Source organism: Lissotriton helveticus, chromosome 8 (genome assembly GCF_964261635.1).
Source record: "Lissotriton helveticus chromosome 8, aLisHel1.1, whole genome shotgun sequence".
Taxonomy (NCBI): domain Eukaryota; kingdom Metazoa; phylum Chordata; class Amphibia; order Caudata; family Salamandridae; genus Lissotriton; species Lissotriton helveticus.
This window is the reverse complement of record NC_136069.1, coordinates 982,666,655-982,683,452: the sequence shown is the minus strand read 5'-3', so window position 1 is coordinate 982,683,452 and position 16,798 is coordinate 982,666,655. Positions and strand designations below refer to the sequence as shown.

The 16,798-nt window shown below is 45.4% G+C and overlaps 1 protein-coding gene across 7 annotated transcripts in view; it reads right to left on the bottom strand.

Moving 5' to 3' along the window:
* DMD (dystrophin) overlaps positions 1 to 16,798 on the bottom strand; it is a 6,826,337-nt gene that overhangs the window by 5,192,676 nt on the left and 1,616,863 nt on the right. The gene's annotated exons all lie outside the window — the stretch shown is intronic.

Here is a 16,798-nt window from a genome sequence, read left to right as displayed (position 1 = left end):
TTAGTAAAAGAGGGTGAGAAAATGAAACGAGTAACTGCGTACTTTAGTGGTACAGAGGTCAAAACAGAATTAGTCTTATGTGCAAGATCCAATCAACCTGGTCTAAATTTTGTGCAAAGAGTAATAAAGAAAGTTCTTCCCATGTGCGCGCGTGCAAGCTTGGGGTCCTTGTTTTGTTGAACTTGCTCGGAGTGTCTTTAAGGCGAACAACAGCCCACCGATGCCATGAAATGCAGGTCAGAGAACATCATTAAGCCAGAGAATTGTGAAAAGTCAACAATGTCTTACCCACAGCAATTCCTGACGGCAAAGCCAAGAGAGGTGGCTCTGCCCTGCCTCCTCCTGGCGATGATGGGCAAGGACGGGCCAGGACTTGGCCCAGGCGCATCCCGTGCCACGGAGGGAGAGGCTGCTCTTTGTAGAGCGGTCGAGACTCCTCCCCCTCATCTGTAACACCTGTGATAGAGGAGCTTGTTTTCCACGCGTTGCACCCTGGGACTTGTAGTCCCACCAGGGCGAATGACGATCTCAGTAGCTGCTCTGGGGTGAGTTTTTAGGTGGAGAGATGTAGCGCCCTGGGCGTTTACTCCCGCCAGTTCAGAGTTTCAATGACTTTGGCTGAGGCGGGGAACATTGACAGGAGACATGGGCAGTGACGGAGGAAGTGAGTTGTACTGGGAAATGTGGACATTAATAGGAAAGGTGGACAGTGACAAAGTAGCCAGGCAGTCTTGGAAGAGTTGTTTAGTGACAGGACTTGGCAATAGAAGTGGGCACTTTTAGAAGAATTGGATACTGTCTGGAAATCAGAAGCAGTGATACCAGAGAGGGTAGTGACAGGAGTGGTGAACAGTTAGCTTTGAGATGGTGATGAGAGGCCAGGTGGATAGTATAAGATTAAGGAGCAGTTTTAAGACCGAGATGGACAATAATCGTAGAAAATATTCTGTTGGTTTTGGTACAGGATAATGACAGTCAACTTACTTTTGAGTAAATAAGATGTTTTCTGAACAACGCTGAGGTACGGCATGTGTGTAAGTCTTTGTAAATCCCCAACAAAACAGTTTGGCTGAGGGCACCATTAAAGACATGCTGTGTGCTTACCACACCATAGCCAGTACCAGCACAGTGAAGTTTCTATTCGAACTAATGCATGGTAGACAGCCTGAGACCAAGTTAGTGCTTCATTAACGAGTGATGGTGGTTTCAAGACTTTAAGTGTAGGGAACCAGCAAAGACGTTTCATCGACATAGGGGACTGGGTCAAGTTCAGACTTGGCAGTATTGGTGAAGGTTTGTCCAAATGTATTGATCTTTATAAAAAGATGGCAGTTGGCAGCAATTGGGCCAAGTGGGAGAATGGTCAACCATGGAATGTGAGACTTGTCTTTTCTTAAAGACAGGGAGAAGCAGAGGTGAAAACTGTGGTGGAGACAATTGCTCAGCATGGCTCCTTAAGGGAGACTGTGAGGGCCAAATGTATCAATTAGTAACCGAGCACAGCATGTCATCTTGCTGCACTATGCTGCGTGACAGGGAAAGGCAGGCATAGCACTGTATTTGTGACAATATGGCACATTTCACCACAATGTGCAGCCTTGCTGCACCATGGTGCAAGGGAGCCTTCATTGCAAGCAGGATTGTTTTTGTGCAGAAAGGAACTCCCCTGTGGCATTTTCCTCCTTCTATGTGTGTTGCAGGATGCAGCATACCTAAAAAAAGGAAGTAACAAGGAGAAATAAAGTTGTTTATCCTTGTTACACCTCACCTGGGAAGGTGCAGCATTTTGGTAAATTCCCAGGTCTACCAGTAATAGTAAAACTGGGAATTCATCAAAATCCATTGGTGTTGACAGGTGACACCCACGCAGCACCCATTAAACACCTCCCCGAGGCAGAGTAATGCAATGCACCGATTTGTGCTGTGTTGCGTTACTTCAAATTTGTCAAGCCACTCAGGGTCATGCACGGTGGCCTTGCATGGCATGATCAATCGTATTTAGCAGTTGTCTTGCGCATGCACCCTGTTGCATGGTGCAAGTGCTAAGCAACTATGATGGAGCGAGGACTCGTAGAAAAGAGATTTGCTCAAACGCCATCCTCTCGCGTACCTTTTAACCCTGTATTAACTTTGCATTGTGCAAATAAATATGCACTACAGACTACACTATAGAAAATGAAGCTTGCCTATGTGTTTTACTAACGAGTAACTCAAGTGAGATTCTAAAATGGTTGCTAACTGAAAATCTTTAGTACGCATGCGTCTACTGCATCTACGTAGTATGACGTACTTTTGCTTGGAGGTTGACAAAATGGCTGCTTTGAACTCACATGCTTGGCATTGCTTTGGTGAAAACTAAAACAAGTTACTTTACTAATGCTAATGCGGGGAAAGCATTAATATATAAATGGGGTTAGAATAGAGATAGGTGGTATACAGTGAAACTATTTATTTTTCATTTTAACATCTGTCTTATTTTACTTTTCAATAGTGCTTATTATTGACCTTTTTACGTGAACCATAGTCTGTTTCCCTCCTAATTGCTGCACATGCGTAGTACAATCGAGCTGGAAGAAGCAATGTCATCTTGAATACCGTCCAAGGTTAAGAAGGGATACTTTTCCTGGGAAACGGAACAACAGTCCACTGACACGGATGGGAACCTGTGAACTTTTAGCATTTGTGACAATAATGATGTGAATGCAGGTGGAAATTAAGACTTATGAATAAAGGGGAACTGACTTTGCCTGGTGTTGAGCCTTGATAAACGAGGAGATCGTAGGAGGATTTCAGGGACTGAATCTGCATCTCGCCGCTTCGTTCATTGGGACACTTGGAAGGTGCTGCCACGGGCGTGTTGGCTGTTGCGTTGTGGGCTGCTGAAGGGCACTGAGCAGGCTGCTTTGAACGCCGCAGGGACTCAATCATCCAGGAGTCCCTGCGTGACCTGCAACACCTGGTCCGCGTTCGCAGCTCCGCCCCTCCCACTGGTCATCGTGCACCTTAAATCCCTGCGATTACCGGTCGTACCCGGGAACTGACTTTGGCTGGTGTGGAGCCTTGATACACGAGGAGATCGTAGGAGGATTTCAGGGACTGAGCCTGCATCTCGCCGCACCCGCTCCGCGGGTGCCGCTTCGTTCATTGGGACACTTGGAAGGTGCTGCCACGGGCGTGTTTGCTGTTGCGTTGTGGGCTACTGAAGGGCACTGAGCGGGCTGCTTTGAATGCCGCAGGGACTCAATCATCCAGGAGTCCCTGCGTGACCTGCAACACCTGGTCCGCGTTCGCAGCTCCGCCCCGCCCACTGGTCATCGTGCGGTCTACATAATCGACCCAAGCCCCCGCTGCGCGGGAGCGCTGGGAGAAGCCCTGGACAAGGGCGGGCCGTCTGTCGCCGTCCGGGGATGGAGGAGGACGGGCTACCCCCTAACCTTGTGACTCCTATGCCTTAACGGGACTTCGTGCTTACTTAAGAGCTCCACTTGCCTGTACCATATTGTGGTATGGGGGTTCTACATGTTAGATACGAAATAAGGAAAAAAACAAGGGGGTGTGGTGTACCTTTTATATTAATATTTATTTTTTCCCTCCATTAACAATGAGCAAAACTAATAGAAGGGGTGGTGGTGCTGGGACAATGGACGCTTTTCTTAAACGGGCTGAAGTAGAAATCAACAAGGAGATAGCACTAGTAGAGAGGAAGCTCTCGTTAGAGCCGCTACAATGCCCAAATCTAAACCCTGATTTAGCGATAGCCCTAGATGCCTCTGATAATACCTGTCCCAACCCTGATTCCCCACAGGTGCTGGCACTGCCCTCATTGGATGACAGCGTGCCAGTTCTGCACATTTCAAAGTTAGATGGCTCACCCACATTTAGTCCTTCACCCTCCCCCTCACTACACGTACTAGGCAGTCACGACTACCTCCTGGGGCTAGAAAAAAAGATCAATCAGTGAAGCGAAAAGCATATGGTCCCCCGAAAGGTAGTCGCCAACAAGCAAAGGTAGCAAAAAATAAAAATTCCGAAACTGGGTTAGGTAAAAATTTAGAAAATTCTATTCTCCAAATGTTTTGTTCAGCGCCCAACCCCAGGTCTGATACACAGCCCCTTCCCCCAAATGGCCCCACTGAAGGAACTATGCCCGAGCTGATTGGGCATATGGAGGAGCTACTCGAGCCTTTTTTCGTCCTGTAATGAAGAAACTTGAGATGATAGAACGCAGGCTGGAACATATGGAAAACCATATTAGAAATGACCGCCTGCCTGATAAAGGGGCTCAGAAAACATTAGCATTAATTGCTGATATTCCTGATATTACTGTTCCCATAAGTCTTAAGCCCAATGACCGAGGAAGTCCGAAGATTACTAGTACCAAAGCCCCTATAGCACCGGAGCTGCCTCCAGTTACACTAACCAATAATCTCCCAGATAAGTCCTCCCCTAAGGGCCCGAGGGGGAGATTATTCTCAAATGCGAACAATTTCTGAAGGGAAGTTACCCTTCATTTACCCCCGGAGGCCTGCCCCTATACTGTTATCCTGGCCAATGTCCCCAAGCTCCCAGAAGGTGAGGTAGAGCATTGGTCATCACTGAAAAATAAGGCCCTACATTTCCTGAGTATACATCTATATGCTAATTTCAAGATGGTTCGCAGAGTATCTTGGTTGGGACATTCAAACAAGGGAATGCAGGGGGACTGTGTTATTGTAAATTTTGGCTCACCGGAACTGGTTAGACACATTCTTAGGCAGACTGGATCGTTTAGGATTCATCATGACTCTGTAAATGTACTTCCACTGGGTTATTTCTATCTACCACGTCCCGATTTAGGATTACATACAAAGGGTCAGGGCTTGCCATTGGTTGTTCCCATAAGTAGCAATCTCCCAATAAGCAATAGATTTGAGATCTTTAATTCTTTAGATTGTAATGACTGACTCAGGAATTATGGTCTCTCAGAAACGATATAGAACCTTCCCCACTGGCATATATGTTGTCGGAAAATCCCACTCTCTTTGGGAATGATGGCTTAGTAAAAAATAGAGTTGATCAGATCCATGAGTTAGTAAAGGCTAGTAATGGTGGGGGTATAACACCAAAGGAGGCCAATGCGGGCACTGGTTCTCCCGTTCAAACTAATAGTACCAACCACCCCCATGTATCCACTTTGGTCTCATGGAATGTGGCAGGGCTGAGAAGTAAAGTAACATCCCTGGATTGGTTAGCCTTTCTAGATTCCAGGGATATAATTCTTCTCCAGGAAACATGGCAGGTAACCCCAGAATTTAAGCAAGGATACCTAAACTTTTATATTCCAGCTACCCCCAGTTTGCGGGGGAGACCCAAGGGAGGTCTACTCACGTGGGTAAAGCAGGATAATAGGTTCTCCACTTCTCAGGTGGCTACCAACAGCCCAGATATTTTGCTGATTAAACTCAATGTCCAGATCATAAGGACTTATTTATTTTTAACATTTATTCTAGGGGGCTCCCAGGTGGTAAATCTAGTGAAGTAGTTGATCAATTAGACGCTCTTTTGGAGCGCCGCTGCTCAAAGGGTAATATTATTGTAGCAGGAGATTTTAATTGTTGCTTTGAGCCTCTAGACAACCATGATATAGATCTGACAGTGGAAGAGGATTACACCTGGAATATCCCTCAGTTGATAATACCACCCATTAAAAGATGGACAGAGGCCGCGCTGCAACTCAAGGTCCTATGTGTAGAGCATGGTTTACGTGCCACAAATGGAAGAACGGGTTCCGATAAACAGGGCGCCTCTACCTTTAGCAACGGTGTATCCCATACCCGTATAGATTATATCCTCACTAACAAAGAGAATTGGGCTAGTATTGAGGATATGCTGATAGTGATACGGGTAGAGAGCGATCATGACCCATTAATCCTATCGTTTAGGCTATTTGAATTATTTAAAAGCGAGGGCCAACATGATTGTGTAGAAATAGCCCTTTCAAATGACTATAGACGAGTAAGATGGGCTAACTGTGCAATGAACGAAGAAAGTATTACTGCAATGAGGGATTTGACTGTCCAGGCCATTGTAGAACTACAGAATAATTCCACTGAGGAGGAAGTCATATCAAATGTTGGCCGCATTCATGATAAATTTTTTAATCAATTAAGATGTTTTTTTGTAAAAAAAAAAAAAGGTGACTAAAAAACAGAGTAGGCCTGTGAGAAAGGAAGACCAATGGTATGGGAAGTCATGTATGATAGCGTATAAGGCCCTATCAGATGCAGTAAAAACCAAAGATATAGTTAGGATTAAGATTGCCCGAGTCATGTATAAAAAAGACCAATACAAGGCAAAACGCGATTGGGATGAAGAATACTGGAGGGAGTTGCTGAGCGCAAGCAGAGAAAGATCAATGTGCTCCTTTTAGGATATGGTCAAATGGGGAAGGGGAGTTAAAAGGGGCGAACCTACTAACTATGTTTCGCCTGACGCATGGGTTTCTCACTATGCATCCCAGTTTGCGCTCACCGACCAAGATGGTGACGAGTGTGAGGCTTTTTCTAATCTAACCCAGGGCACAAAGCACCTTTCCTTCACCAGAACAGATGTCATTAAGACTTTGAATAATATCCCAAAAGCTAGAGCTCCAGACCTAGACTCAGTTCCAGCAGACTTGTTTATGCATGACAAGGAACTTTGGGCTTCCTATATCCACTTGCTAACCAACGGCATTGCTATGGACTCACCCATACCGGAGTTCTGGAAGGGTGCCGAGATCATTCCAATTTTTAAGAAGGGGGAGTGCTTGGATCCAGGAAATTACAGGCCAATAAGCCACATAGCATGCATACAAAAGGTGGTGGCGAGGCTTTTACTGCAGCGTATCCAGGGTTGGATAGAGGACAATGATGTCTTATCGCCTCTCCAGGCTGGGTTTCGCATCCATACTAGTACGGTTGACCAAGTTTTTAGATTTGTTTTAATATATTGGCGTGTAGTCTTATTAGGGGGGGTATACTCTTTGCAGCCTTTGTTGATCTTAAATCAGCATTTGACTTGGTGCCACGTGCAAAATTGTGGGCAGTCTTAAAAGATCAGGGCATCCCTTTAGATATCCTGTCCCTCTTAATCAGACTACACGATGACAATTTTGCCCGAGTGCGCTGGAACCAGCAGGGGAGTGTAACCGATAAATTTCCTATCGCTAGGGGAGTCCGCCAAGGGTGCGTACTAGCCCCTACACTTTTCTCTCTCTACATCAACAGGGTGATCAGCTACTATGAACAGCAACCAACTGATGCCCCGAAGCTGGATGGTAAGCTGATCCCCCTGTTGATGTTTGCAGATGACACGCTATTAATCTCAAAAACAGAGCAGGGCCTCCAGAAGGCCATTGATGTTTTTGAAGTCTTCTGCAATGACCATGGACTTGTTATTAATACAACGAAGACTAAGTTCATGGTCTTACATAAAAACAAACATGTAAGAGGGAAGGTGGTTATGGATGGGGTTCAACTGGAACAGACCCAAGTATTCACCTATCTGGGCATTACCCTATCATCTAAACTAGATTGGAGACACCACACTAACCAGCTGGTTACGAAGCATGCACAACTGACGGGAGCACTTACAAAGGAATTTTACTTGTCACACACTAGGCCAATTACCCCGGCTCTAAAGATTTACGATGCCAAAGTTGGAACGGCAGTCCTCTATGGGGCGGAATTGAGGGGGAACTAGTAATCTAAAGAAACTGGCGGGTGCGCAAAGTAAATTCTTGCGCAACATCACTGGCCTTCCGGTTTCTACCCCACTGATTCCCCTACGCTACGATCTGGGATCTCACTGCCTAGAAGATATGGCCAGATATAGATCAGCTGCCTATTGGAGGAGATTATGGGTTACACCAGAACCCTCCCAGTACCCCCAGGCCTTTCTCGAGGTTAGAGATGCCAATAGGGGCAACAAAATACCATGGTTGAGAGAGGTAAAAGCAATATACATGAGCCTGGGTCTATCCCCATTGTGGGACGACCCAATAGGGAATTCCTTTCCATCAAGAAAAACATTTAGAGACCTGTACTGGAACATACTTGAGGTAAAGAGATTTGGCCGTTGTATCGAACCATCACTCACGGCCGATTTCCTAGGACTTAAACATTCTCCTGCCCTCGAGGGTTACTGGGACTGGATTACTATTCCAGGGGACAGGAAGAAATTCCACCAGTTCAGGGTGGGGACACTGCCACTCAATGCCTTTACCGCGAGGTGGCGCGAGGGACAAGGCTCTGACTGCCTCTTCTGTCCCAGCCAGCGGGAAGGTATTGGGCATATATTATTTGCCTGCCCTGAATATAAGGTTCCTAGGCTATCTTGGTTAAAACCCATTTGTGTTCAGTTAAGTCTCAAAACAGGTTCTGAGGCCGTTAGTGTCCTCTGAACTGATAATTCCCAGACCGTGGTTATAGCGGTGGCTAAGTTCCTCCACTGGATGTGGATCATTCGGGCCCGTAAAATGAGCCTAAAATGACATTTTAGTGGTTTTCTTAATGCTTTCCTAATGTCACCTGAAATTATAGAATGTGTTTAATGTTGAATTTATAGCTTAAAAATGTTATAGTAATAGAAATGGTTTTAAAAAAAAACAATATCTGTATAATGAAATGAACTGTATATTTATGTTTTTAACTTGACTTAATTCATATTTTTAGGTCTCGCCTGGAATTAGCATCCGAAGGATGCGTCCAGGCTGGAGACTTAATGTTGCCTGTCTCGGGGGAATGAGGAACAAGAGGGTGCCACACGCTTCTCTGGAGCTGGATTTGACTGCGTGCACGCGCACCCACACTCACGCATGCGCACATACACAGCCACACGCATACACAGCCACACGCATACACAGGCACACACACACCCCCCGTCGCCGCCGCACCTACACACACACTAGCGCACCTACACGCACACACAGAGACCCCCCACACACACACCAGCGCACCTACACACACATACAAAGACTCCCCCCGCCGCCGCCGCCATCGCACACATATACACACACACACACACACCAGCACCGGACCCCACTCACCGGCTACGCAGGATTTATCTTCTCTGGGGCGGCGGTAGCGGGGCTCTCCCGATCCCTGGGAGCCCGGCCCGACAGCGCCTCTGTTCACTTGGGGCGGCGGTAGCGGGGCTCTCCCGATCCCTGGGAGCCCCGCCCGACAGCGCCTCTGTTCACCCGGTCCCCCATCTCGGGACCGGGACTCAAGGTGGGGCGGCCCCGGGGCTCTCCCTAGCTCACGGGAGCCCTGGGCCGCGGGAGGACTCGGCTTCTTTGCTCCATCCCGGCGGGCAGCCAATCATAGCCCAGCAGCAGGCGGGACTTCCTTCTCTCTTCTGGCCCGGCCCACGTCTTCTCTCCGGTTGCCTGGCTTCCTGCCTCAGGGGTCCGCCAATGGCAGCGCGGCCCCGAGCAGGGAGGCGGGCACAGCGTTTCCTCGGGAATCCCGGGCCCGACGGCGGTGATAACTGGGGGCACTCTCGAAAATATAAATCTAGGTGGGCACTCGCTCGCTTAGAATCATCACTGGCTTAAGAACAGCTCAAAAAGATGTTGTGCCCAAAATAATCTGCAATTTGCGTGCAGTTTTTGTGTAGTTTTGAAGCAAAGTAACAGACCACCTTGTAACAACTGTAGCGCAAATACTTACAAATATATATTGACAGGGTCCCTAACTACATTTGGCAAAGAAAAGGTTATTTTGTTATCTGTAAGTTTGTACATGTGTGGTATCCGTACATTGCCAACCTAGCCAAAATGTAATGTAGCACTTTTTGACCGATTTATTGTTTTCTCTAGCATAAAAGTCCATAGTCTGAGTTTCAGACCACTCTACACTCTGCATTGCAATACAATAGTAACAGATGTATTAGCTGTAAAAAGTTGAAGGCTATTATTAATAAATAAAGAGAGTAGTAACTATTAGTGAAACGCATAAAGTCCATAAAAATGTACAGAACAAGCATTTGCAATGCAATAGGTCTCGCATTTACGTGAGTTTAAGCTATTGGCATTGTAAATGACCATGCCTTTTTTTATGTTTTAAAAATGAAAACAAAAATAAAAGGCATTGTCATTTGCAATATCAATAGCTCAAACTTGCCTTACTGCGAGACCTATTCCATTGCAAATGCTTGTTTTATATGTATGTAATTTATTTGTCCAATCTTTCATGAATGGCCAGCAACTGACGCGGTCTATAGTGGTCACTACTAGCTGCTAATCGAGGGTTCCCTTTTTCTTTTAAATTTTACATTTTTGCTGTAAATGTCTTTTATGATTCAAATATCGAAATAAAGACTTATGAAATTGAATAAAGTTGAATAAAGAATTAAGGGAATGGGTTGATTAACAAAGGGATAACTGAAAAGAGTGAAATGTAAGCATGGTGTGATGATCACCTGCCCTTGCCTGCCCAATCAGGGTTAGGAGTTTCATGATATTGAAAAATTATTGGGAGGTACATGCATATTGTAGGGTATAATTGTGGTAGTTCTTAGCTAGTTAGTGAGTTCTTGAGACCGGAATGCTGCCCGAAGAGACGTCGATGCTGAATGCTGCAGAGGTAGGGATGCTGTTGGAGTGACGAGAGTAGCTGAAGAAGAATCGAATGTAGAGACACTTTATCTTAAATTAATTTACTTAGAAGAAGATCGCGGAAGAATATCGACGAGGAAGAGAGTGTCAGAGAGGGGTGCTATGCAAGTGTCAGTGACAGACAGGTCATCTAGCCTGTCCTGATTCCTGTCCTGAAGCCTTTGGTTGCCAGATCTTCCCTTGGGGACCCTTTCCCAGCCCCTTGGCCTGGGGGTTGGTTTTCACACCATACTCGTAACTATAAATATATGTCTGTTTATGTGCCTATGTCCTTTTCTCTTTAGCCTCTCCTTTCATGCATAGTCATTGCGTAGTACAAATGAATACATTTGATAATTGATTTACTTGTTCTGCCTTCTTAGGAATAATGGTGATTGTACTGTACTTGTAAGTGGTTTACATTAAATTAACCTAGATAAAGATTTAAAATATGTCCCGAGTCTGTGGTTATTCCATCAAAAATAAATAGATTGTATTGATGACATCTCACCATCAACTAGTTCAACTAATTTGGTCCATTGACAAGAGGAAAGAGTTTTTCGATCAGTGAAAGATTTGTTGAGAAGAAGGCAAGACTAATCTAGAAAGATAAAAAGTACAAACAATTTAACTGAGCGGTTTAATACCAGGAAGTGTGTATATGTGTTTATGGGCGCAAGTGAGTTTATGGTATTAGATTACCTGTTGCTGGTAAGCTGCTGGATCAACTACTTTATAAACAGAGCCCTGAGTTTCTAAGCGAACAAGTGAGTGGGTGTGGGGGAATTCCTGAGAGGGGTGCTGATGGCACCAGGGGGGTTGAGGTGCCAAGGAAGGAGAGGTTGAGGAGACCTCTTGATTATTTTGGGGATTCTGTTTGTGGATCGTGTGGGTGGCTCAGACACTCACCCTGGGGTTGTTTGGGAGTTTTTCTGTTGCGATTTGAAAGGGGATAGAGGTTTCTCTGTTTCATCTAGTGTGTTGGGGTGTTTGTTTTGTACTTGTCTTTTTCCTATTCTGTTGTATATATTTTTATGTCCAGTGTTTTGTTGGGGTGGGGGGAATGTTTTGTAATGAGCTTGTGCTGATTGTAGCCTATGAGATGCTATGGAATGTTCACGGGTAATGCCATTATGACATTATATAAATTCCAAGGATTGAATAAGGCAGTTCGGTTGCTGGCTGTTCCTGCTGTGTGATGGGCTTTTTCCTCTGATGAAAAAACTTGTCTTGAGGAACCTGAGTTAGGACCCTTACTTCGACAGCAAAAGTAAACACATACACTTTTGAACATATGTGCTTTTGATGATGACTGGACCTATGTATGTTTCTGTAGTCTTTTTACATATGTGTGTGGAAACATTTAATTTACAGAAAAAGTTATTGATTATGACTTGAACATCGAAACATGCGAAGGTGTATTTCGTTTACCTAGCAGTACAGTGTTCTCTTAACCCCTTCGCTGCTGGCCCGTTTCCGCCGCTGTGCGGTAAACAAACGAACAGGGCGGGGCCGTGACGAACCCCAGCCGTCATCAGCACACGAGCACCGCGGAGCGTGACGGCTGGGGTTCGTCACCAGCATGCAAGGGGTTAAAATAAGATAGGCCCTGGAACTTGCAGATACAATATTCAAGATGAAAACTACATTAACAGAAAAATGTAATCATTAATCGAATCATGGACTCATTGGAATCCCCATCAACCACCAGTGAACCAGGGACTTTTCTGAACAAAGTACAGGAGACATTTCCCTCACTTACTGTACTGGAAGAGGAAGAGGGGGTGGGGCTCACACAAGGTCTAAATGTACTGCTCCACGGATACTGGTTGAAAGATCAATGTCACCAACAACCAAGGGGACGTATACTCCTATCTCTAAATGCCTTTATGGACACTGATAGGTTGATTCTGTCACTTCATACTGTGAAGCTAAGTGCATATTGATTTTCTTTTCCCAGCTGAGTCGAACATAGAAATGTCACTGAAAAACATTTATTCGCTTACCATTGGATGGAATGGTGCTCCAGAGACCGCCGAAGGCACCACGATCAGGTTATTCTCAACTATGTTAATTCCAGTTCATTCAAAAGAATGTCAAGGAAGCCCCCGGATAGGAATAACAGGAGCTCTCCTGAGGAGCCTGCAGAACCGGCTCTCTTGTTGCCCTTTTACCGATCAATTCCACGAAGAGCAGTATTTTTGAAATGCTTTTCAAAAAGGTTAATCTGTGGCAATGGAGTTTAGCAGTCTTTGTGCAGAGACCAAAAAGCAGTGTGTATTGTCGAGGCACGCTTCTACCTTGCTCTCTTTTGCTTTAAATCTGGGAAAGTACCACCATGTTAAAAAAAAAAGGCACTTTGTTTACTAATTATTCCTTGTGTGCACAGCAAATGTTTAAAAGGTTCGCACATTAACAAGGTCAGCAATTAATTAAAGAATTCACAGAGTTTAAACATCTCCTAGATTTTGTAAAATGCTAGTGTTTTTTTACCTCCCAGTTAAAAATGCCATGTTTCTCTATTGTACACTCAATTGCTAGAAGCTTCTGCTAATTGTGCGTCCTCATTTTTTATTAATATCTAATCAGAATTTAGTGTCCTTAATTAACCAACTAACATCGCCTGTTTAACAGTAGAATTAGGAAGTATATGAGTGAGTAATTTATTTGTGTGTTGCGTAAAACACGTGATACATATGGCAAATAACGACGGCGAAATGTAACTTGAAAAGGAAATAAACAATTAAGCAATAACGGACTGCAAGGAAATAGGACTGCCAGAAGTGCTTGGAAATAATGTTTTAGGATAACACCAAGGTTGAAAGAGTTGTTTCTTATTTCAGAGAAAAGGTATATTAAGAAACCAAACAAATGTTAAATGTATTGAAAAGAATATATTGACACAGCCTCAAACAGCCAAAGTATCCAACTAGTTAAACAGATCCACAGGGTCTGCCACACAATTTATAATATTTGCAAGACAAAGTAGATATGTTTCCAGGCACACCAGAAGGCAGCTATGTCCCTCAGGAGCCTAAAAGTGTACACTTCAGTTGGTAGTGTTATCTAAAAGTCTACGCACACATATGAGTTCTTACATAACCATACTTCTCTTCAGATTGCACTTACCTATTGCATGACTGGTGAAACATAAAATATTTCTACCACATGACCTGTGGAGTCCTAGCTTGTAATGTTTCAATTGTCACTTTCCATTTCACCTTCCACTCTACCCAGGGGCTCTGTGTAATGTACTGCATAAGAGATTAATCATATTGGTTTTAGTTATACAACATGTCTGACCCCCTTTTAGATGCCCGGGGGCCTGCAGAGGCTTCTGGGCCAACTCTCGTGGTTTTAGGCCTTTTACTCCTGATGACCTAGGACCTGACCTACTTGGAGCCCGCTCAGCCAAGTACCCCTTCTGTACTTGAGCCGCAGTGGTAGCTGTGGTTGAGCACTCAAGGTTCCCCTCGAGGGAGAAGATACAGGTCAGTGAATACAACGGATGTACGACATTACAACGCATGCTTTTACATCGCATGCTTTTACAACGCATACCATTACAACGTATAGTGCTTTGGGGCGCTGGATAGTGAATTATTTAATTTACTATTCCAACTCCAGTCCCCCTGGATAGTAGGGAAGGTGTTGGATAGTAAATTAAATATATTCCCTATCTTAGAGCGCCCCCCAGCGCAATGCGTTGTAATGGTTTGCGTTGTAAAAGCTGCGATGTAAAAGCACTGCGTGGTAAAAGTTGCGTTGTAAGTGATGTTCCCCAATACAACTCATAGCTCAAAGTGCAAACCATACAAATAATAAATCAATGTTCAGTCAAATACTTGCTTTTATAAGAAAAAGTAGTCGTTTATTTCTAATTCTACAAATGCAAAGAAATTAGACATTCAAATGCAACAACACAATCCCCTTGAGCTGTCTGCTCTAATGGTTGCCTGGCCAATCTCTGTCCCACCCTCCTTCGTGTAACATGTTCAGAGATTTTGCCTATTCACTGGTGGGCTAATGAGGGAATGCAAAGTTTTAGGTGGTACTTAAGAGTCATCTCCTTTGACCCTTTAGTCAAAAGTGGTGGTGGTGCTGCAAACCTGTTAACACTGAGTTTCCCCAGGGCCCATCTGGCGTATCTCCCGCCTTACCCACTTTTGCAACACAGAAGTGTTCAGCAATGCAGTGGGTGCTTTCAAACGCTCAAGTCCTACTCCATATAGAGAAGGCGGGCTGCTCCACACCGGCAGGACATGGTAGCGCAGGCTCTCTCTTCTTAGTGGTGCTGCCGGAGTTCTCCCAGATGTCGGAGTAGCTGTCTGCTCACTAAGATGCGGTAGGTCGACTTTGCTCAATGGGGGGGGAACCTTTCTTCAGTTCCTGACTGGAGCCAGCGCGGGTGTGACGCCATCCACAATGTCTCCGGCAGCCCTCAGTGGTGAGCCGGTGGCAGTTTTCTCCCAGTGTGAGTCCAACTTGCAAATCGCTGTCTCAGTCTCACATTGGCACCGGCAATCCCTGCTGGCATATGTAGTTGCCTGGGTATGGGGCTATATGGGTGGAGGCTTCTTCCAGCACGTACGCCATGTCAATAACCTCAAGCCACACTTTGAGAGATCTGAATTAACCATGCTTCTATTCATAGATGATGGGGTGGAAGAGGAGAGTGAAACCTCTCCCGACCTCCTTTATTCAAAGAAGTAGGATGGATCAGTGAAGGGTATCAGCCTCTTCCCTACACTGGCCCCAGAGCAACAGGGAGACTGCCGCTAGTTGCAGGGGCAGTTTCCCTCTTTATTTTCCCTTACCCCAAGGCTCACTACATATTATACCCATTATATTGATAATGGGGATGAAACTATGAAAAGCAACATTTGCATAATGTCTGATAAGGTGAGAACCAGCATTAAGGATGAGTTCTCCAGGATGCTGGTGTTAAAGGCTATTGGGCACTCAAACAGCCCTTGGTCCATCCCAGTGGTGTTGGTCCCCAAGGCTGCCGCTTCAGGTGTCACACCTGAACTTACATTCTGTGTGCACTATCGTGGGCTCAATGCAGTTGCTGCGACTGACACACAACCCATTTTCAGAGCTGATGAGCTCAATGTTTGGCTAGGAGCTGACAAGTTCCTCAGCACATTTGATGTAACATCTGGGTACTAGCAGATTGTCTGGACCGAGGGGGCCAAAGAGAGTTCTGCGTTCTCTACCCAAGAAGGGCAGTTCCAGGTAATGCCCTTTGGGTTGAACAATGCCCCTGCCACCTTCCAGAAGTTGTCAGCCCATGTCCTGATCGGGTTTGAGAACTTCAGTGCTGCCTATCTGGATGACATTGCGGCCTTCAGTTCTAGCTTGGAGGACCACCTGTACCACCTCAGAGAAGATCTTCAGGCTCTGCAAAGGGCAGGCATGACTTCCAAGGCCAATGACCAGTAAATGCCAGATAGAGCAGGGGTCAGTGGTCTACTTGTGTCAGCAAGTGGCAGGAGTCAAGGTTTGGCCCTTCTAGACCAACATTGAAATAATTCTGGCTTTGGGACCTCCCCCCCCTCCCCAAGACCCAGATAGAGGTGAGAGCCATCTTAGGCCTCACCGGCTACTACAGGAGATCTGCCAAAGGTTATGGCACAATTGTTTCCACTTGACAGAGCTGACATCCAAGAAGCAGCCATGTTAAGCGATCTGAACAAAGGTGTGACAATGCTTTTGACACCCTGAAGGAGACCATGTGCACAGCACCCCTGCTCAAGGCACCTGATTTCTCTAAAGAATTAATTGTGCAGAAAGACGCCTCAGACCATAGCTTGAGGGCTGTGCTCTCACAGCTAAAGAAAGAGGGCCAAGATCAACCTGTAGCCTTCATCAGCAGGCGGTTACTTCCCATGGAACAGAGGTGGAGTGCAATAGAGAGGGAAGCCTTTGCAGCAGTCTGGGCACTTCTGGGTGCTCTCTTCTGGGTTCAAACAGACCACAGAGCCCTCAGATGATTAATACACATCAGGATTGAGAATCCCAAACTGTTGAGGTGGTCCAGCTCCCTACAGGGAATGGATTTTATAGTGGAACACAGTCCTGGAATAGATCATGACAATGCTGATGGTCACTCCAGGTTCTTCCAACTTTTGTGAAGATAACTCCCCACATTGAGAAGTTCTCCCCACATTCAGTTGG